This window comes from Coregonus lavaretus (assembly GCF_964263955.1).
Source record: "Coregonus lavaretus genome assembly, chromosome: 2".
NCBI classification, from domain to species: Eukaryota; Metazoa; Chordata; class Actinopteri; order Salmoniformes; family Salmonidae; genus Coregonus; species Coregonus lavaretus.
This window is the reverse complement of record NC_139989.1, coordinates 2,446,607-2,470,074: the sequence shown is the minus strand read 5'-3', so window position 1 is coordinate 2,470,074 and position 23,468 is coordinate 2,446,607. Positions and strand designations below refer to the sequence as shown.

The following is a 23,468-nucleotide window of genomic DNA, read 5'->3' as shown; positions in this document are numbered from 1 at the left end:
TTGTTGTTTTTAAGTTATATATACCATGATTTTTCCGGTCCGGCCCACTTGGGAATAGATTTTCCTCCATGTGGCCCCTGAGCTAAAACGAGTTTGACACCCCTGCTCTATAGTATGATTTCAAACATAGCACATGAACATTCAGGTTTACCAAGTGCATGACAAATCTATGAATGATATTTTCTGTAGTTCCAAAGTAATACCTTGCTTGGTCAGAAGACACTGTGGTGAACTCTAGTTGTTCCTCTCTTCCCCAGGGCTCTATCCTGAAGGGCTCAGAGGATGAGTTTCAGAGGAACAACGCTATCCACTACCTGGATGGAGGAGTGCAGGACTCCAGGGATGTGTTCGGCCTGATGGGAAAGGTACCACAGCGCTCTGCAGCAGCTCTCCCTTTGGTTCACTGATTATAAACTATTCTTATAAAAAAGTATTTGTATGACAGGCAACAGCTGCGATGGTTGGCTATAGGCACAGCAGTGGAAGGAAAAGTAACCTAACATTTGTTGATCAATGAATTTGGCCTGATGATTACTATTCCTTGTTTCAATCTCAGGCCAAGTACTTTATGAACAAGCAGAACTTCACTGGATCCCTGGAGGTGGTGAATCAGATAGTGACCTCCCTCTCTGACTTCCTCCCTGGTCTGATGCTGAAGATGAAGCTGTTCCTGGCCCTACAGGACTGGGATCAGGCCCTGGATACAGCTGCTAGGTAACTAGAACCATAACCCCTAACCCTACAGGACTGGGATCAGGCCCTGGATACAGCTGCTAGGTAACTAGAACCATAACCCCTAACCCTACAGGACTGGGATCAGGCCCTGGATACAGCTGCTAGGTAACTAGAACCATAACCCCTAACCCTACAGGACTGGGATCAGGCCCTGGATACAGCTGCTAGGTAACTAGAACCATGACCCCTAACCCTACAGGACTGGGATCAGGCCCTGGATACAGCTGCTAGGTAACTAGAACCATAACCCCTAACCCTACAGGACTGGCTAGCTGTTGTTATGCGTAGTTATAGTTACACTATATTGGTATAAGTCAACCGTGAACCACTTTTCTTAGTGATGAATACATCACTGTTATGTATTTTATTCAGGATTTTACAACAAGATGGGCGGAATCTGAAAGCTATCCAAGTTCTAGCCATCCATACCATTGTGGAGGACGGGGATCTGGTCAAGGTGAGTTCAGAAGATGGGAACATGAATGAGGCTACATGCAGCAGTACAGTAGCATCGTGTAAACAGACTGATGAGTGCTGTCGCCAAACAGATTGGAAGCTGGCCAGACTTCCTGGTGGTTGGACCAGACTACTAATACAGTAGATTCATATGGTCATCAAGGCATAAAATTAACTTGTTGGTCCAGCAGCCACTGTGGCAGGTAGATTAAAAAATATACCAGCCACTCAGATTTTTTAGCAGTCAAATAATTTTTCTTCCGCTAAAATTGCACCAACAAAAAACACACTAAAAACAGATGAGCATGCCTTGTAATGTTTCTAAAACAATAAATGTATTACTAGTAAGAAGTCATGTGGTATATTGTTTAATAACTAATGTTGTGACCTGAGTCTTTTTAACCAAAATCTCACAGATTAGATAAATGTTCTCCTGCCCCTTTAAGGGCAGAAGGTTACCGTGGTAGTGTGATCGAGTCCAGTGTTGCCAACTTAGCAACTTTGTCGCTATATTTAGTGAGTTTTCAGACCCCTCTAGCGACACATTTTAAAAAAATTGACTAGCGACAAATCTAGCGACTTTTTCTGCTGTTATTGGAGACTTTTGGAGACTCTGACGTGAAAGCACGTATCGTTCTTACTCTTCTCAACGAGCAGTCCTCGCGCAGCAGTCCCTCCCAGCTGCAGTCAGAGCAGGAGATGTTCACCCCTCCGCGTCCAGACTGCAAATGAATCGCGCATGCGGGAAGCCGCCGCTGGCTGATCCCGCCCTGGCTTACATTCAGGGCAGGATGTAAATGTTCAACATAAAAATAATTGACAGAAGAAAGTTCATTTGTAGTTCTAAACATATTTAGGGTGTTTTTTACTCACTTTCTGTCTCTCCTACAGCGTTGTTCCTCTCTCCTACAGCGTTGTTCCTCTCTCCTACAGCATTGTTCCTCTCTCCTACAGCGTTGTTCCTCTCTCCTACAGCGTTGTTCCTCTCTCCTACAGCGTTGTTCCTCTCTCCTACAGCGTTGTTCCTCTCTCCTACAGCATTGTTCCTCTCTCCTACAGCGTTGTTCCTCTCTCCTACAGCATTGTTCCTCTCTCCTACAGCGTTGTTCCTCTCTCCTACAGCGTTGTTCCTCTCTCCTACAGCGTTGTTCCTCTCTCCTACAGCGTTATTCCTCGCCCCTCCTACAGCGTTATTCCTCCTCTCTCCTACAGCGTTATTCCTCCTCTCTCCTACAGCGTTTCCTCCTCTCTCCTACAGCGTTATTCCTCCTCTCTCCTACAGCGTTATTCCTCCTCTGTCCTACAGCGTTATTCCTCCCCTCTCCTACAGCATTATTCCTCCTCTCTCCTACAGCGTTATTCCTCCTCTCTCCTACAGCGTTATTCCTTCTCTCTCCTACAGCGTTATTCCTCCTCTCTCCTACAGCGTTATTCCTCCTCTGTCCTACAGCGTTATTCCTCCCCTCTCCTACAGCGTTATTCCTCCTCTCTCCTACAGCGTTATTCCTCCTCTCTCCTACAGCGTTATTCCTTCTCTCTCCTACAGCGTTATTCCTCCTCTCTCCTACAGCGTTATTCCTTCTCTCTCCTACAGCGTTATTCCTCCTCTCTCCTACAGCGTTGTTCCTCCTCACTACTACAGCGTTATCCCTCCTCTCTCCTACAGCGTTATTCCTCCTCCCTCCTACAGCGTTATTCCTCCTCGCTCCTACAGCGTTATTCCTCCTCTCTCCTACAGCGTTGTTCCTCTCTCCTACAGCGTTATTCCTCCTCTCTCCTACAGCGTTATTCCTCCTCCCTCCTACAGCGTTATTCCTCCTCTCTCCTACAGCGTTATTCCTCCTCTCTCCTACAGCGTTATTCCTCCTCTGTCCTACAGCGTTATTCCTCCTCTCTCCTACAGCGTTATTCCTCCTCTCTCCTACAGCGTTGTTCCTCCTCCCTCCTACAGCGTTATTCTCCCTTCTCCTACAGCGTTATTCCTCCTCTGTCCTACAGCGTTGTTCCTCTCTCCTACAGCGTTATTCCTCCTCTCTCCTACAGCGATGTTCCTCTCTCCTACAGCGTTATTCCTCCTCTCTCCTACAGTGTTATTCCTCCTCTCTCCTACAGCGTTGTTCCTCCTCTCTCCTACAGCATTATTCCTCCTCTCTCCTACAGCGTTGTTCCTCTCTCCTACAGCGTTATTCCTCCCCTCTTCTACAGCGTTATTCCTCCACTCTCCTACAGCGTTATTCCTCCTCTCTCCTACAGCGTTATTCCTCCTCTCTCCTACAGCGTAATTCCTCCTCTCTCCTACAGCGTTATTCCTCCTCTCTTCTTCAGCGTCCGCCACAATCACATGCACATGGCCAATTATGCAAATTAGGTCATGACGTCATTTAGCGACTTTTTAGGACAGCCAATAGCTATTTTCTTTACTGAGGAGTTGGCACCACTGATCGAGTCATCTTCGTGCCTGTCAGATTGAGTCGGACTAGTAGAAGCGTTGTCTTCTCTTCCTTAGCAGTTGAAACTCAAACATTGAAAAACGACCTAGCTTGTGGAGAAAAAAAAAAAAAAGTAAATAGCCAAGAAACACGAGGTCAAAGTCTCAAGTAAATTAGACCAACTTTTATGCCTTTGCACAGCGCTTCTAAAAAGGAATCTTTCACTCAGCTTTTCACGTGCGCACAGAACCCAGCCAGGTAGAGTTGCAGCGCGAGGTGGGATAGTCTATAGGATTCGTCCTTTTTTGACTGCGATTTAATTTACCAGCTATGAAACAAAACAGCAGAAATACTTTGATTACAGCTACTGCAGCATTTGTTTTACAATAAATGTGATCTTACTTGACTTTTTATTCACAAATGCGAATGAAATGCTTGCACTGTGGAGCCCTGACCAACCGCCAACGTGGCTGGTGAAATATACATTTTATCCGCCAATGCTAAAATCTACCGGCATTTGGCAGGTGTTAATTTTAGGCCCTGATGGGCCTCATGTTATGTTTGCAGGCCAAGGAACACCTGCAGGCCCTGGTTAGTGCAGCAGAGGTCTCGGAGCCCTGCTCTCCCAGTCTCCACGTCAGTCTCACCCAGCCAGTGGCGGCTCCTGAAAAAATTCTCAGGGGGGGCAATTTTTCTGATGATTTAGGTGACCTACACACATTTTAAAAAAGATATGTCCAGCAACAACATGAAGACAGGGGCAGCATATAAGTCAATACCAGAAGCATTTATTGACTGATCTCAAAAGTGTTGGCTTACCAGGGTTGGTGGAGCCCTCAGTTTCATCTTTGCCTCGCAAAGCTAACTCAAACACTCCGCAAAACTTCACACACTGGATTAGCCGGCTGAGGATGTGGCGGTTCTTGCTAATGTCGTAGTAAATATATTTGTTATAGTGAATATGGAATATGATATGTTGAGTAAAATGTTGTGCTAAGATCTATTTAGGTCAGGAGCTGGTTATAAGTTCTGTTCCTATCCAATAACAATGGACAAAAGGGTCCTATCTTGTCAGCCTTGTCAGTTTCAGTTCTCCAGTAAACTTGTGATTATCAACACTAACCTCATCGTTGTGGCGGCGGACAGCTAGCCTGTATCCCTCATCCAGTTGAGTGGGAATGCTCACTCTCCCCAAAGCAGACAATCTCAAACAGCTATCCATGTGGGTCTTTGACAGCTCATGTTTCTTAATCTTTCCTGAAAGATGGTGCATGTCCGTTACACACCAGTCGCTGTCCAAGCGGTGCTGTCTGCCGTGCCGCCTTCAGGGTGAAAGAGTAAGCAGGGGGTAGCAGAAGACTGCATTAGCTACATCGCAGCCTGCTAGCCAGGTTTTTCGTTCGTACCAATTTTTGGAAAATCCTCGGGTGTAGGACTTCCCCCCTTTAGTAGAAACCTGTTGAATTATTAAATTTGGTCTGGGAGGTCCTAATTGTTTCGTTGCCAATTTATCTTCATTTGTTCGCCGACAAAAAGGAACTTCTTTCAAAGACACAATCGAGTTGCACTGAAGCCTAGCCATTTTGATAGAAGTAGTGAATTGATTGACGCTGCTACCCGCTCTTTTCTTAGTTACGTTCATGGTTATATGTTACGTATGACGAAAGCGCGTAAGTGCAAGCCCTCAGAAACCCATAGAGATTGTATTGAAAGCTCTGATATTTGAAAAAAATAGATTTTACATGGGAGTCTATGACAGACTTCTGGGCGATTTTCAACCTGACTGAAATCGCCCCAAAAGGGGGGGGGGGGCATTTGAAGCACGACTTTAGCCTGATTGGACATTTAGTGGCACTGTGGCAGATCAGACGTCTAGATTACAACACTGATAACTACTGTTGCCGTGATATAATTGATTAGAAAAAAAATCCCTTCCTTTTCCCGTTTGGCAGTGCGTCGCCCATATCGCCCTATTGAACACACCGCCCCTGCACCCAGCCCATCAGCAGACTGGTATGTATTGAGCTGAGTTTAGTGGGGCTGTATGCGTTGGACGTCACTAGACATTCAGAACTTCCGGGGCTTAGCCCTGAAGACCTGGGGCTGACTCCGGGGGGAAATTTGATCCCTGCGCTCTTGGCCTCGCAAACTAGCAGCGAACATTTTGCAGAAACAACGCTATGTTGCAATCTCACTGCGTTCTTCCATGCGCTATGCTCTCCTGACGCCAAATAATCAACGCTTAATGTAAATTAAATGGATTGTGGTCAGTAAACCCATGGAATATGGTGTTAATAACATTTATAAAAAAAATCTATTAGCAACTACAAATTACAAGTGCATAACAATATCGTAATTTTCCATGAAGAAAAATTGTTGGGAAAAGTATTTGTATCATTATTTTGTTGCAGTGTTTTCATAAACCATGTCCAATATTTGATTGACAAAAAAAAAAAAAAAAAAGCGTAATGTTGTTGGTCACGTTACTGCTAACTAATGAGAGCTAGAAATGCTGCGCGCTGTGCAGTTCCAAAACAATCCAAAGGGTGGCAGCATAGACCACTAATTAATGTTTTGCATGAAATCATTTTCTAGTTACTTACATTATAGCAGGATTGGGATTTTGGGCTGCCAGTTTTTAGATTATGTTGGAACTGCGTAAACTCGCATTAGCAGTAGTCTTTTATTATAACTAGAGGGGGTGGAGTGGGGGGGGGGGGGGGGGGGGCACTACATATGTACAAACGCAGGTGTAACAGTGTTGCTTCCGTCCCTCTCCTCGCCCCAACCTGGGCTTGAACCAGGGACCCTCTGCACACATCGACAACAGTCACCCTCGCTCCACAAAAGCACCGTTACCCGTCGCTCCACAAAAGCCGCGGCCCTTGCAGAGCAAGGGAAACAACTACTTCTAGGTCTCAGAGCGAGTGATGTCACCGATTTTGAAATGCTACTAGCGCGCACCGCTAACTAGCTAGCCATTTCACACCGGTTACACAGGCACCAAACATGCTTGAAAATCATGAATTTATAATATTGATTTTATAATATTTGTGGTAATAAAACACAGATTCCAAGGTCAATTTAGCTACAGGTCAATAATTCTACCTATTTAATTACACAAAAATAAATACTCCCCCTCCAACCCCCCCTGTAGTAACACACACGTACATACTAGCATACAATCCTTTCTCCAACTAAATATTCACAATGTTTGCGAGTTATATTACACAGTAGTAGGATGTTGGTCCATCCCATAAATATTAGAAATGAAACAAAATGAAACTGTAGGTGAAAACCGGTCTATGACTTCTCTTTCCAAAGCGTGTTAGTATGTACAGTGGGGAGAACAAGTATTTGATCCACTGCCGATTTTGCAGGTTTTCCTACTTACAAAGCATGTAGAGGTCTGTCATTTTTATCATAGGTACACTTCAACTGTGAGAGACGGAATCTAAAACAAAAATCCATAAAATCACATTGTATGATTTTTAAGTAATTAATTTGCATTTTATTGCATGACATAAGTATTTTAAGGCTTTGTGTGGTCTAACCTGTGTTTGGCTGGTGTGGGCTTGGTGTGGGCTAGCATGTATTTGGCTGGTGTGGGCTTGGTGTGGGATAACCCGTGTTTGGCTGGTGTGGGCTTGGTGTGGGATAACCTGTGTTTGGCTGGTGTGGGCTTGGTGTGGGCTAGACCGTGTTTGGCTGGTGTGGGCTTGGTGTGGTCTAACCTGTGTTTGGCTGGTGTGGGCTTGGTGTGGTCTAACCTGTGTTTGGCTGGTGTGGGCTTGGTGTGGTCTAACCTGTGTTTGGCTGGTGTGGGCTTGGTGTGGTCTAGCCTGTGTTTGGCTGGTGTGGGCTAGACCGTGTTTGGCTGGTGTGGGCTTGGTGTGGGCTAGACCGTGTTTGGCTGGTGTGGGCTTGGTGTGGGCTAGACCGTGTTTGGCTGGTGTGGGCTAGACCGTGTTTGGCTGGTGTGGGCTTGGTGTGGGCTAGACCGTGTTTGGCTGGTGTGGGATAACCCATGCCCACTTTTCCCAGCGAATACCCACATGGGGCCAATGGGGTCATGTCTGCTGGGACACTTGTCACAGGTGCTGCATTAGAAAGGATCATGTAGAACTAAAAAGTAGTTTGCTGAAACCAAAGAACCTTCAGGGTTGTTCTAGTCACCTGGGGGTCGGCCCAGCCCAGTCCCTTGGCCTCTGTCTCCATGGAACCAGTGGTTCTAGTCACCTGGGGGTCGGCCCAGCCCAGTCCCTTGGCCTCTGTCTCCATGGAACCAGTGGTTCTAGTCACCTGGGGGTCGGCCCAGCCCAGTCCCTTGGCCTCTGTCTCCATGGAACCAGTGGTTCTAGTCACCTGGGGGTCGGCCCAGCCCAGTCCCTTGGCCTCTGTCTCCATGGAACCAGTGGTTCTAGTCACCTGGGGGTCGGCCCAGCCCAGTCACTTGGCCTCTGTCTCCATGGAACCAGTGGTTCTAGTCACCTGGGGGTCGGCCCACCCCAGTCCCTTGGCCTCTGTCTCCATGGAACCAGTGGTTCTAGTCACCTGGGGGTCGGCCCAGCCCAGTCCCTTGGCCTCTGTCTCCATGGAACCAGTGGTTCTAGTCACCTGGGGGTCGGCCCAGCCCAGTCCCTTGGCCTCTGTCTCCATGGAACCAGTGGTTCTAGTCACCTGGGGGTCGGCCCAGCCCAGTCACTTGGCCTCTGTCTCCATGGAACCAGTGGTTCTAGTCACCTGGGGGTCGGCCCAGCCCAGTCCCTTGGCCTCTGTCTCCATGGAACCAGTGGTTCTAGTCACCTGGGGGTCGGCCCAGCCCAGTCCCTTGGCCTCTGTCTCCATGGAACCAGTGGTTCTAGTCACCTGGGGGTCGGCCCAGCCCAGTCCCTTGGCCTCTGTCTCCATGGAACCAGTGGTTCTAGTCACCTGGGGGTCGGCCCAGCCCAGTCCCTTGGCCTCTGTCTCCATGGAACCAGTGGTTCTAGTCACCTGGGGGTCGGCCCAGCCCAGTCCCTTGGCCTCTGTCTCCATGGAACCAGTGGTTCTAGTCACCTGGGGGTCGGCCCAGCCCAGTCCCTTGGCCTCTGTCTCCATGGAACCAGTGGTTCTAGTCACCTGGGGGTCGGCCCAGCCCAGTCCCTTGGCCTCTGTCTCCATGGAACCAGTGGTTCTAGTCACCTGGGGGTCGGCCCAGCCCAGTCCCTTGGAGCACAACGTTCTGGGTCTTTGTGTATCAGGGGTCTTTTTGTTGTAAACACATTACTTCTGGGAGGAGGATGGGGGCATGTTGATGTTGAGTATAGTCACATGTTGAAGTATATCGGTATGCATGTCAGCCTCCCAATACGACAAATGAAATCTACTGTACTGTCCCATTTGGGTATAGAATTATAACGTCTGTCTGTCTGCCTGTCTGCCTGCCTGTCTGCCTGTCTGTCTGTCTGTCTGTCTGTCTGTCTGTCTGTCTGTCTGTCTGCCTGTCTGCCTGCCTGTCTGTCTGTCTGCCTGTCTGTCTGTCTCTCTGTCTGTCTGTCTGTCTGTAGTGTGGAGGCAACCCAGAGATCCTTCAGCTGCTGACTCCATTTACAGAGCGGGCGTACTCTAGAACCCCTGGGAATGCTGATGTGGCCAATGAGATGGGCTACCTTCTGTCCCTACAGGACAAGACTAAGGAGGCCGCCAGGTGGTATTCCACTGCTCTCAACACTGACACCAGCAGTGTCCCAGCCCTGGCAGGTAGGTACTGTGGACTCTACACAGTAACATTATACACACCTCTCCCCCTCTACTGCTCTCTCTGACACCAGCAGTGTCCCAGCCCTGGCAGGTAGGTACTGTAGACTCTACACATTAACATTATACACACCTCTCCCCCTCTACTGCTCTCTCTGACACCAGCAGTGTCCCAGCCCTGGCAGGTAGGTACTGTGGACTCTACACAGTAACATTATACACACCTCTCCCCCTCTACTGCTCTCTCTGACACCAGCAGTGTCCCAGCCCTGGCAGGTAGGTACTGTGGACTCTACACAGTAACATTATACACACCTTTCCCCCTCCACTGCTCTCAACACTGACACCAGCAGTGTCCCAGCCCTGGCAGGTAGGTACTGTGGACTCTACACAGTAACATTATACACACCTTTCCCCCTCTACTGCTCTCTCTGACACCAGCAGTGTCCCAGCCCTGGCAGGTAGGTACTGTAGACTCTACACAGTAACATTATACACACCTCTCCCCCTCTACTGCTCTCTCTGACACCAGCAGTGTCCCAGCCCTGGCAGGTAGGTACTGTGGACTCTACACAGTAACATTATACACACCTCTCCCCCTCTACTGCTCTCTCTGACACCAGCAGTGTCCCAGCCCTGGCAGGTAGGTACTGTGGACTCTACACAGTAACATTATACACACATCTCCCCCTCTACTGCTCTCTCTGACACCAGCAGTGTCCCTGGCAGGTAGGTACTGTGGACTCTACACAGTAACATTATACACACCTCTCCCCCTCTACTGCTCTCTCTGACACCAGCAGTGTCCCAGCCCTGGCAGGTAGGTACTGTGGACTCTACACAGTAACATTATACACACCTTTCCCCCTCTACTGCTCTCTCTGACACCAGCAGTGTCCCAGCCCTGGCAGGTAGGTACTGTAGACTCTACACAGTAACATTATACACACCTCTCCCCCTCTACTGCTCTCTCTGACACCAGCAGTGTCCCAGCCCTGGCAGGTAGATACTGTGGACTCTACACAGTAACATTATACACACCTCTCCCCCTCTACTGCTCTCTCTGACACCAGCAGTGTCCCAGCCCTGGCAGGTAGGTACTGTGGACTCTACACAGTAACATTATACACACCTCTCCCCCTCTACTGCTCTCTCTGACACCAGCAGTGTCCCAGCCCTGGCAGGTAGGTACTGTGGACTCTACACAGTAACATTATACACACCTCTCCCCCTCTACTGCTCTCTCTGACACCAGCAGTGTCCCAGCCCTGGCAGGTAGGTACTGTGGACTCTACACAGTAACATTATACACTAGCGTCTACACAGTAATATTCATAGCCCTCCTCCTTTCCCAGTGTGTTGATGTGCTTCTTCCTTGCTTTTTTAACTGTGATAGCTCTGGTGAGTAATGCACTACATTACCAAAAGTATGTGGACACCTGCTCGTTGAACATCTCAATCCAAAATCATGGGCATTAAGATGGAGTTGGTCCCCCCTTTGCTGCTATAACAGCCTCCACTCTTCTGGGAAGGCTTTCCACTAGATGTTGGAACATTGCTGCGGGGACTTGCTTCCATTCAGCCACAAGAGCATTAGTGAGGTCGAGCACTGATTTTGGGCGATTAGGCCTGGCTCGCAGTCGGCGTTCCAATTCATCCCAAAGGTGTTCGATGGGGTTGAGGTCAGGGCTCTGTGCAGGCCAGTCAAGTTCTTCCACACCGATCTCGACAAACCATTTCTGTATGGACCTTGTTTTGTGCAAGGAGGCATTGTCATTCTGAAACAGGAAAGGGCCTTCCCCAAACTGATGCCGCAAAATTGGAAACACAGAATTGTCTAGAATGTCATTGTATGCTGTAGCGTTAAGATTTCCCTTCACTGGAACTAAGGGGCCTAGCCCGAACCATGAAAAACAGCCCCAGACCATTATTCCTCCTCCACCAAACTTTACAGTTGGCACTATGCATTGGGGCAGGTAGCGTTCTCCTGGCATCCGCCAAACCCAGATTCGTCCGTCGGACAACCAGATGGTGAAGCGTGATTCATCACTCAAGAGAGCGCGTCTCCTCTGCTCCAGAGTCCAATGGCGGCGAGCTTTACACCACTCCAGCCGACGCTTGGCCATGGAAACCCATTTCATGAAGCTCCCGACGAACAGTTATTGTGCTGAGTTGCTTCCAGAGGCAGTTTGGAACTCGGTAGTGAGTGTTGGAACCGAGGACAGACAATTTTTACTCACTACGTGCTTCAGCACTCGGCGGTCCCGTTCTGTGAGCTTGTGTGGCCTACCACTTCGCAGCTGAGCCGTTGTTGCTCCTAGACGTTTCCACTTCACAATAACAGCCCTTACAGTTGGCAGCTCTAGCAGGGCAGAAATTTGACGAACTGACTTATTGGAAAGGTGGCATCCTATGACGGTGCCACGTTGAAAGTCACTGAGCTCTTCAGGAAGTCCATTCTACTGCCAATGTTTGTCTATGGGGATTGCATGGCTGTGTGCTTGATTTTACACACCTGTCAGCAATGGGTGTGGCTGAAATAGCCGAATCCACTAATTTGAAGGGGTGTCCACATACCTTTGTATATAATAGTGTATTTCCTATGCTTTTAAGGCGATATCCTTGAACTTGCTGTATGTTGAGTGTTGTGGTGAGGTCACTGAGGTGTTTGCTTTTCCAGGACTGATCCGCTGCCAGCTGATGAACGGCCAGCTACAGGAAGCAGCCAATCAGCTGGAGTTCCTCAGAGAGATCCACCAGTCCATTGGCCAGTCAGCGGTATGACAAGCAGGATTCTACCTGAGTGACTAATCACATTACACTGATCTATCTCTGTGGTCACAAGGCCCCCTAAATTGAACGAGGTTGGGGGATTGAGAATTTGTTTGATTAGGAATGTTAACATTCGTAACCATTGACATGGTATGAAAAGTATAGTACAGCTAACTGTAACTTCCCCTTTGTTTACTGTAGGAGCTGGTCCTTCTACAGGCTCTCCTAGTCCATAAGAGAGGGGCAGGGCTGGCGGTGGTGTCACCCTTACTGAAGGAGGCCACCGACCTTCACTTCCTGGACCTGCGAGGGCGACCAATGGGACCAGACTACTTCCACAGGCTCCACCCCAACTTCATTTTCCAGGTGGTCAACCTCCACCTTTCCTTCTTCCAGGTAAACCCTTACACCCTTCAAATTCTCTGGACCTGGAAGCCAGTTCCACTGCTTTTTCATTGTTCCCCTCTAATCAGGGACTGATTTAGACCTGGGACACCAGGGGGGTGCATATAATGATCAGGTAGAACAGAAAACCAGCTGTAATCCGGAGGTAGCCTAGCAGTTAAGAGCATTGAGCCAGTAACCGAAAGGTTGCTGGTTTAAATCCCAGAGCCGACTAGCTGAAAAATCTGTCTGTGCCCTTGAGCAATGCACTTAACCCTAATTGCTCCTGTAAGTAGCTCTGTATACGAGCGTCTGCAAAATGACTACATAGACCTCGTAGAAAAAAAAAAATACTAGACAACATGGGTAATGAAGGATCAGGTAGAACAGAAAACCAAGTCCTCCATACTAATGTATTGACTCATGAGTCAGTATCTATTGACCAAGTCCTCCATACTAATGTATTGACTCATGAGTCAGTATCTACTGACCAAGTCCTCCATACTAATGTATTGACTCTTGAGTCAGTATCTACTGACCAAGTCCTCCATATGAATGTGTTGACTCATGAGTCAGTATCTATTGACCAAGTCCTCCATACTAATGTATTGACTAATGAGTCAGTATCTACTGACCAAGTCCTCCATACTAATGTATTGACTCATTATTTAGTATCTACTGACCAAGTCCTCCATATTAATGTGTTGACTCATGAGTCAGTATCTATTGACCAAGTCCTCCATATGAATGTATTGACTCATGAGTCAGTATCTACTGACCAAGTCCTCCATATTAATGTGTTGACTCATGAGTCAGTATCTATTGACCAAGTCCTCCATACTAATGTATTGACTCATGAGTCAGTATCTATTGACCAAGTCCTCCATACTAATGTATTGACTCATGAGTCAGTATCTACTGACCAAGTCCTCCATACTAATGTATTGACTCATGAGTCAGTATCTACTGACCAAGTCCTCCATATGAATGTGTTGACTCATGAGTCAGTATCTATTGACCAAGTCCTCCATACTAATGTATTGACTAATGAGTCAGTATCTACTGACCAAGTCCTCCATACTAATGTATTGACTCATTATTTAGTATCTACTGACCAAGTCCTCCATATTAATGTGTTGACTCATGAGTCAGTATCTATTGACCAAGTCCTCCATATGAATGTATTGACTCATGAGTCAGTATCTACTGACCAAGTCCTCCATATTAATGTGTTGACTCATGAGTCAGTATCTATTGACCAAGTCCTCCATATGAATGTATTGACTCATGAGTCAGTATCTATTGACCAAGTCCTCCATATGAATGTATTGACTCATGAGTCAGTATCTACTGACCAAGTCCTCCATATTAATGTGTTGACTCATGAGTCAGTATCTATTGACCAAGTCCTCCATATGAATGTATTGACTCATGAGTCAGTATCTATTGACCAAGTCCTCCATATGAATGTATTGACTCATGAGTCAGTATCTACTGACCAAGTCCTCCATAAGAATGTGTTGACTCATGAGTCAGTATCTATTGACCAAGTCCTCCATACTAATGTATTGACTAATGAGTCAGTATCTACTGACCAAGTCCTCCATACTAATGTATTGACTCATTATTTAGTATCTACTGACCAAGTCCTCCATATTAATGTATTGACTCATGAGTCAGTATCTATTGACCAAGTCCTCCATATTAATGTATTAACTCATGAGTCAGTATCTACTGACCAAGTCCTCCATATGAATGTATTGACTCATGAGTCAGTATCTACTGACCAAGTCCTCCATATTAATGTGTTGACTCATGAGTCAGTATCTATTGACCAAGTCCTCCATATGAATGTATTGACTCATGAGTCAGTATCTATTGACCAAGTCCTCCATATTAATGTATTGACTAATGAGTCAGTATCTACTGACCAAGTCCTCCATACTAATGTATTGACTCATGAGTCAGTATCTATTGACCAAGTCCTCCATACTAATGTATTGACACATGAGTCAGTATCTACTGACCAAGTCCTCCATACTAATGTATTGACTCATGAGTCAGTATCTACTGACCAAGTCCTCCATATGAATGTGTTGACTCATGAGTCAGTATCTATTGACCAAGTCCTCCATACTAATGTATTGACTAATGAGTCAGTATCTACTGACCAAGTCCTCCATACTAATGTATTGACTCATTATTTAGTATCTACTGACCAAGTCCTCCATATTAATGTGTTGACTCATGGGTCAGTATCTATTGACCAAGTCCTCCATATTAATGTATTGACTCATGAGTCAGTATCTATTGACCAAGTCCTCCATATGAATGTATTGACTAATGAGTCAGTATCTACTGACCAAGTCCTCCATATTAATGTGTTGACTCATGAGTCAGTATCTATTGACCAAGTCCTCCATATGAATGTATTGACTCATGAGTCAGTATCTATTGACCAAGTCCTCCATATGAATGTATTGACTCATGAGTCAGTATCTACTGACCAAGTCCTCCATAAGAATGTGTTGACTCATGAGTCAGTATCTATTGACCAAGTCCTCCATACTAATGTATTGACTAATGAGTCAGTATCTACTGACCAAGTCCTCCATACTAATGTATTGACTCATTATTTAGTATCTACTGACCAAGTCCTCCATATTAATGTATTGACTCATGAGTCAGTATCTATTGACCAAGTCCTCCATATGAATGTATTGACTCATGAGTCAGTATCTACTGACCAAGTCCTCCATATTAATGTGTTGACTCATGAGTCAGTATCTATTGACCAAGTCCTCCATATGAATGTATTGACTCATGAGTCAGTATCTACTGACCAAGTCCTCCATAAGAATGTGTTGACTCATGAGTCTGTATCTGTTGACCAAGTCCTCCATACTAATGTATTGACTCATGAGTCAGTATCTATTGACCAAGTCCTCCATATGAATGTATTGACTCATGAGTCAGTATCTACTGACCAAGTCCTCCATAAGAATGTGTTGACTCATGAGTCTGTATCTGTTGACCAAGTCCTCCATACTAATGTATTGACTCATGAGTCAGTATCTACTGACCAAGTCCTCCATATGAATGTATTGACTCATGAGTCAGTATCTATTGACCAAGTCCTCCATAATAATGTGTTGACTCATGGGTTAGCATCACTGAAAGCCACATAATCTACCCATTCTTGGTATATAGTGTTTACATGCAGGAGGGGAAGTCCTTTACCGTTTAGCAGTGTTTCTAACGACCCATGCCTCCACTCCCCTCCCTCCCTCCCAGGAGAAGCCCCTGACGGCAGGTCAGCCCGTTCCCTTTGGCCTGAGTAACTCTGGAATGGTCCTGCAGCCTGTGGTCAAGATGGCCCCCGGACTGCTGCTTGCAGCCTATCACATGGCCCATGTCTAGTTCCTGTCAGGTAGGAACCTATCACATGGCCCATGTCTAGTTCCAATGACATGGCCCATGTCTAGTTCCTGTCAGGTAGGATTCAATTAGCCTATCACATGGCCCATGTCTAGTTCCTGTCAGGTAGGATTCAATTAGCCTATCACATGGCCCATGTCTAGTTCCTGTCAGGTAGGAGCCAATCACATGGCCCATGTCTAGTTCCTGTCAGGTAGGATTCAATTAGCCTATCACATAGCCCATGTCTAGTTCCTGTCAGGTAGGATTCAATTAGCCTATCACATAGCCCATGTCTAGTTCCTGTCAGGTAGGATTCAATTAGCGTAGAACATAGCCCATGTCTAGTTCCTGTCAGGTAGGATTCAATTAGCCTAGCACATAGCCCATGTCTAGTTCCTGTCAGGTAGGATTCAATTAGCGTAGCACATAGCACATGTGAAATTCCTGTCAGGTAGGATTCAATTAGCCTAGCACATAGCCCATGTCTAGTTCCTGTCAGGTGAGACCAACATGATGGACAAGGGATAATGCAAACTGAATTATGACTCAAAAGTTAACATCATGAGCCGAGATGAATGATAACCAATATAATATACATATACATTAATTGGGGTTAAGGCCCTGCAACTGACTAGTTGCCTCCTGCTCCGATGAGCCTTTCTGGCTAGGACAAGGTTGACTTACTTTATGATATACAATACTCTCTTTAAACATCTATCTCGCTTGAATGAGCTCTCTGAGACTCTCAAGACCGTTCTTAAAAAGGTTTAGTTGAGTGAGTACAGGGGTACAATGATACCACATGCAGTAATCTATCTGGTTCCTGTCTCCTGTCAGGTGACAGCCAGTCAGCTCAGCAGTTCCTGGATTTCTGTCTGGAGAGAGACCCAACCATTGCTGAGGTCCACCTGTTGCAGGCCAGGATGCACCTCCATGATGGGGACTACAACCGCTGCTTTCAGTCCATGGAGACCGGAGTCAGCCACAACTTCCAGGTAAACTAGTGTAGAGACCAGACCAGAGTCAGCCACAACTTCCAGGTAAACTAGTGTAGAGACCAGACTGGAGTCAGCCACAACTTCCAGGTAAACTAGTGTAGAGACCAGACTGGAGTCACTCACAACTTCCAGGTAAACTAGTGTAGAGACCAGACTGGAGTCAGCCACAACTTCCAGGTAAACTTGTGTAGAGACCAGACTGGAGTCAGCCACAACTTCCAGGTAAACTAGTGTAGAGACCAGACTGGAGTCAGCCACAACTTCCAGGTAAACTAGTGTAGAGACCAGACTGGAGTCAGCCACAACTTCCAGGTAAACTAGTGTAGAGACCAGACTGGAGTCAGCCACAACTTCCAGGTAAACTAGTGTAGAGACCAGACCGGAGTCAGCCACAACTTCCAGGTAAACTAGTGTAGAGACCAGACTGGAGTCAGCCACAACTTCCAGGTAAACTAGTGTAGAGACCAGACTGGAGTCAGCCACAACTTCCAGGTAAACTAGTGTAGAGACCAGACTGGAGTCAGCCACAACTTCCAGGTAAACTAGTGTAGAGACCAGACTGGAGTCAGCCACAACTTCCAGGTAAACTAGTGTAGAGACCAGACCGGAGTCAGCCACAACTTCCAGGTAAACTAGTGTAGAGACCAGACCAGAGTCAGCCACAACTTCCAGGTAAACTAGTGTAGAGACCAGACTGGAGTCAGCCACAACTTCCAGGTAAACTAGTGTAGAGACCAGACTGGAGTCAGCCACAACTTCCAGGTAAACTAGTGTAGAGACCAGACTGGAGTCAGCCACAACTTCCAGGTAAACTAGTGTAGAGACCAGACCGGAGTCAGCCACAACTTCCAGGTAAACTAGTGTAGAGACCAGACCGGAGTCAGCCACAACTTCCAGGTAAACTAGTGTAGAGACCAGACCGGAGTCAGCCACAACTTCCAGGTAAACTAGTGTAGAGACCAGACCAGAGTCAGCCACAACTTCCAGGTAAACTAGTGTAGAGACCAGACTGGAGTCAGCCACAACTTCCAGGTAAACTAGTGTAGAGACCAGACTGGAGTCAGCCACAACTTCCAGGTAAACTAGTGTAGAGACCAGACTGGAGTCAGCCACAACTTCCAGGTAAACTAGTGTAGAGACCAGACTGGAGTCAGCCACAACTTCCAGGTAAACTAGTGTAGAGACCAGACTGGAGTCAGCCACAACTTCCAGGTAAACTAGTGTAGAGACCAGACTGGAGTCAGCCACAACTTCCAGGTAAACTAGTGTAGAGACTAGACTGGAGTCAGCCACAACTTCCAGGTAAACTAGTGTAGAGACCAGACTGGAGTCAGCCACAACTTCCAGGTAAACTAGTGTAGAGACCAGACTGGAGTCAGCCACAACTTCCAGGTTAGAGGCCAGACCGGAGTCAGCCACAACTTCCAGGTAAACTAGTGTAGAGACCAGACTGGAGTCAGCCACAACTTCCAGGTAAACTAGTGTAGAGACCAGACCAGAGTCAGCCACAACTTCCAGGTAAACTAGTGTAGAGACCAGACTGGAGTCAGCCACAACTTCCAGGTTAGAGGCCAGACTGGAGTCAGCCACAACTTCCAGGTAAACTAGTGTAGAGACCAGACTGGAGTCAGCCACAACTTCCAGGTAAACTAGTGTAGAGACCAGACTGGAGTCAGCCACAACTTCCAGGTTAGAGGCCAGACTGGAGTCAGCCACAACTTCCAGGTTAGAGACCAGACTGGAGTCAGCCACAACTTCCAGGTAAACTAGTGTAGAGACCAGACTGGAGTCAGCCACAACTTCCAGGTAAACTAGTGTAGAGACCAGACCGGAGTCAGCCACAACTTCCAGGTAAACTAGTGTAGAGACCAGACTGGAGTCAGCCACAACTTCCAGGTAAACTAGTGTAGAGACCAGACCAGAGTCAGCCACAACTTCCAGGTAAACTAGTGTAGAGACCAGACTGGAGTCAGCCACAACTTCCAGGTAAACTAGTGTAGAGACCAGACTGGCGTCAGCCACAACTTCCAGGTAAACTAGTGTAGAGACCAGACCGGAGTCAGCCACAACTTCCAGGTAAACTAGTGTAGAGACCAGACTGGAGTCAGCCACAACTTCCAGGTAAACTAGTGTAGAGACCAGACTGGAGTCAGCCACAACTTCCAGGTAAACTAGTGTAGAGACCAGACTGGAGTCAGCCACAACTTCCAGGTAAACTAGAGTAGAGACCAGACTGGAGTCACTCACAACTTCCAGGTAAACTAGTGTAGAGACCAGACTGGAGTCAGCCACAACTTCCAGGTAAACTAGTGTAGAGACTAGACTGGAGTCAGCCACAACTTCCAGGTAAACTAGTGTAGAGACCAGACTGGAGTCACTCACAACTTCCAGGTAAACTAGTGTAGAGACCAGACTGGAGTCAGCCACAACTTCCAGGTAAACTAGTGTAGAGACCAGACTGGAGTCAGCCACAACTTCCAGGTAAACTAGTGTAGAGACCAGACCAGAGTCAGCCACAACTTCCAGGTAAACTAGTGTAGAGACCATACTGGAGTCAGCCACAACTTCCAGGTAAACTAGTGTAGAGACCAGACTGGAGTCAGCCACAACTTCCAGGTAAACTAGTGTAGAGACCAGACTGGAGTCAGCCACAACTTCCAGGTAAACTAGTGTAGAGACCAGACCAGAGTCAGCCACAACTTCCAGGTAAACTAGTGTAGAGACCAGACCAGAGTCAGCCACAACTTCCAGGTAAACTAGTGTAGAGACCAGACTGGAGTCAGCCACAACTTCCAGGTTAGAGGCCAGACCGGAGTCAGCCACAACTTCCAGGTTAGAGGCCAGACCGGAGTCAGCCACAACTTCCAGGTAAACTAGTGTAGAGACCAGACTGGAGTCAGCCACAACTTCCAGGTAAACTAGTGTAGAGACCAGACCAGAGTCAGCCACAACTTCCAGGTAAACTAGTGTAGAGACCAGACCGGAGTCAGCCACAACTTCCAGGTAAACTAGTGTAGAGACCAGACTGGAGTCAGCCACAACTTCCAGGTAAACTAGTGTAGAGACCAGACTGGAGTCAGCCACAACTTCCAGGTAAACTAGTGTAGAGACCAGACCAGAGTCAGCCACAACTTCCAGGTAAACTAGTGTAGAGACCAGACTGGAGTCAGCCACAACTTCCAGGTAAACTAGTGTAGAGACCAGACTGGAGTCAGCCACAACTTCCAGGTAAACTAGTGTAGAGACCAGACTGGAGTCAGCCACAACTTCCAGGTAAACTAGTGTAGAGACCAGACTGGCGTCAGCCACAACTTCCAGGTAAACTAGTGTAGAGACCAGACCGGAGTCAGCCACAACTTCCAGGTAAACTAGTGTAGAGACCAGACTGGAGTCAGCCACAACTTCCAGGTAAACTAGTGTAGAGACCAGACTGGAGTCAGCCACAACTTCCAGGTAAACTAGTGTAGAGACCAGACTGGAGTCAGCCACAACTTCCAGGTAAACTAGAGTAGAGACCAGACTGGAGTCACTCACAACTTCCAGGTAAACTAGTGTAGAGACCAGACTGGAGTCAGCCACAACTTCCAGGTAAACTAGTGTAGAGACTAGACTGGAGTCAGCCACAACTTCCAGGTAAACTAGTGTAGAGACCAGACTGGAGTCACTCACAACTTCCAGGTAAACTAGTGTAGAGACCAGACTGGAGTCAGCCACAACTTCCAGGTAAACTAGTGTAGAGACCAGACTGGAGTCAGCCACAACTTCCAGGTAAACTAGTGTAGAGACCAGACCAGAGTCAGCCACAACTTCCAGGTAAACTAGTGTAGAGACCATACTGGAGTCAGCCACAACTTCCAGGTAAACTAGTGTAGAGACCAGACTGGAGTCAGCCACAACTTCCAGGTAAACTAGTGTAGAGACCAGACTGGAGTCAGCCACAACTTCCAGGTAAACTAGTGTAGAGACCAGACCAGAGTCAGCCACAACTTCCAGGTAAACTAGTGTAGAGACCAGACCAGAGTCAGCCACAACTTCCAGGTAAACTAGTGTAGAGACCAGACTGGAGTCAGCCACAACTTCCAGGTAAACTAGTGTAGAGACCAGACTGGAGTCAGCCACAACTTCCAGGTAAACTAGTGTAGAGACCAGACTGGAGTCAGCCACAACTTCCAGGTAAACTAGTGTAGAGACCAGACTGGAGTCAGCCACAACTTCCAGGTAAACTAGTGTAGAGACCAGACTGGAGTCAGCCACAACTTCCAGGTAAACTAGTGTAGAGACCAGACTGGAGTCACTCACAACTTCCAGGTAAACTAGTGTAGAGACCAGACCGGAGTCAGCCACAACTTCCAGGTAAACTAGAGTAGAGACCAGACTGGAGTCACTCACAACTTCCAGGTAAACTAGTGTAGAGACCAGACTGGAGTCAGCCACAACTTCCAGGTAAACTAGTGTAGAGACCAGACCGGAGTCAGCCACAACTTCCAGGTAAACTAGTGTAGAGACCAGACTGGAGTCACTCACAACTTCCAGGTAAACTAGTGTAGAGACCAGACCGGAGTCAGCCACAACTTCCAGGTAAACTAGTGTAGAGACCAGACTGGAGTCAGCCACAACTTCCAGGTAAACTAGTGTAGAGACCAGACTGGAGTCAGCCACAACTTCCAGGTAAACTAGAGTAGAGACCAGACTGGAGTCAGCCACAACTTCCAGGTAAACTAGTGTAGAGACCAGACTGGAGTCAGCCACAACTTCCAGGTAAACTAGTGTAGAGACCAGACTGGAGTCAGCCACAACTTCCAGGTAAACTAGTGTAGAGACCAGACCGGAGTCAGCCACAACTTCCAGGTAAACTAGAGTAGAGACCAGACTGGAGTCACTCACAACTTCCAGGTAAACTAGTGTAGAGACCAGACTGGAGTCAGCCACAACTTCCAGGTAAACTAGTGTAGAGACCAGACCGGAGTCAGCCACAACTTCCAGGTAAACTAGTGTAGAGACCAGACTGGAGTCACTCACAACTTCCAGGTAAACTAGTGTAGAGACCAGACTGGAGTCAGCCACAACTTCCAGGTAAACTAGTGTAGAGACCAGACCGGAGTCAGCCACAACTTCCAGGTAAACTAGTGTAGAGACCAGACTGGAGTCAGCCACAACTTCCAGGTAAACTAGTGTAGAGACCAGACTGGAGTCAGCCACAACTTCCAGGTAAACTAGTGTAGAGACCAGACCGGAGTCAGCCACAACTTCCAGGTAAACTAGTGTAGAGACCAGACTGGAGTCAGCCACAACTTCCAGGTAAACTAGTGTAGAGACCAGACCGGAGTCAGCCACAACTTCCAGGTAAACTAGTGTAGAGACCAGACTGGAGTCACTCACAACTTCCAGGTAAACTAGTGTAGAGACCAGACCGGAGTCAGCCACAACTTCCAGGTAAACTAGAGTAGAGACCAGACTGGAGTCACTCACAACTTCCAGGTAAACTAGTGTAGAGACCAGACTGGAGTCAGCCACAACTTCCAGGTAAACTAGTGTAGAGACCAGACCGGAGTCAGCCACAACTTCCAGGTAAACTAGTGTAGAGACCAGACTGGAGTCAGCCACAACTTCCAGGTAAACTAGTGTAGAGACTAGACTGGAGTCAGCCACAACTTCCAGGTAAACTAGTGTAGAGACCAGACTGGAGTCAGCCACAACTTCCAGGTAAACTAGTGTAGAGACCAGACTGGAGTCAGCCACAACTTCCAGGTAAACTAGTGTAGAGACCAGACCGGAGTCAGCCACAACTTCCAGGTAAACTAGTGTAGAGACTAGACTGGAGTCAGCCACAACTTCCAGGTAAACTAGTGTAGAGACCAGACTGGAGTCAGCCACAACTTCCAGGTAAACTAGTGTAGAGACCAGACCGTAGTCAGCCACAACTTCCAGGTAAACTAGTGTAGAGACCAGACTGGAGTCACTCACAACTTCCAGGTAAACTAGTGTAGAGACCAGACTGGAGTCAGCCACAACTTCCAGGTAAACTAGTGTAGAGACCAGACTGGAGTCAGCCACAACTTCCAGGTAAACTAGTGTAGAGACCAGACCGGAGTCAGCCACAACTTCCAGGTAAACTAGTGTAGAGACCAGACCGGAGTCAGCCACAACTTCCAGGTAAACTAGTGTAGAGACCAGACTGGAGTCAGCCACAACTTCCAGGTAAACTAGTGTAGAGACCAGACTGGAGTCAGCCACAACTTCCAGGTAAACTAGTGTAGAGACCAGACTGGAGTCAGCCACAACTTCCAGGTAAACTAGTGTAGAGACCAGACTGGAGTCAGCCACAACTTCCAGGTAAACTAGTGTAGAGACCAGACTGGAGTCAGCCACAACTTCCAGGTAAACTAGTGTAGAGACCAGACTGGAGTCAGCCACAACTTCCAGGTAAACTAGTGTAGAGACCAGACTGGAGTCAGCCACAACTTCCAGGTAAACTAGTGTAGAGACCAGACTGGAGTCAGCCACAACTTCCAGGTAAACTAGTGTAGAGACCAGA

The 23,468-nt window shown here is 47.4% G+C and overlaps 1 pseudogene across 1 annotated transcript in view; it reads left to right on the top strand.

The window, feature by feature from the left end:
• Nucleotides 1–23,468, top strand: part of LOC311099741 (tetratricopeptide repeat protein 21A-like) — an 87,272-nt pseudogene that overhangs the window by 8,291 nt on the left and 55,513 nt on the right. The window contains exons 3-12 of the transcript in view: nucleotides 258–365; nucleotides 557–714; nucleotides 1,108–1,192; nucleotides 4,188–4,274; nucleotides 7,813–8,856; nucleotides 9,170–9,362; nucleotides 12,040–12,137; nucleotides 12,333–12,527; nucleotides 15,810–15,945; nucleotides 16,773–16,930. The product of the transcript in view is annotated as a tetratricopeptide repeat protein 21A-like (transcript). The remainder of the gene's footprint in view (nucleotides 1–257; nucleotides 366–556; nucleotides 715–1,107; nucleotides 1,193–4,187; nucleotides 4,275–7,812; nucleotides 8,857–9,169; nucleotides 9,363–12,039; nucleotides 12,138–12,332; nucleotides 12,528–15,809; nucleotides 15,946–16,772; nucleotides 16,931–23,468) is intronic.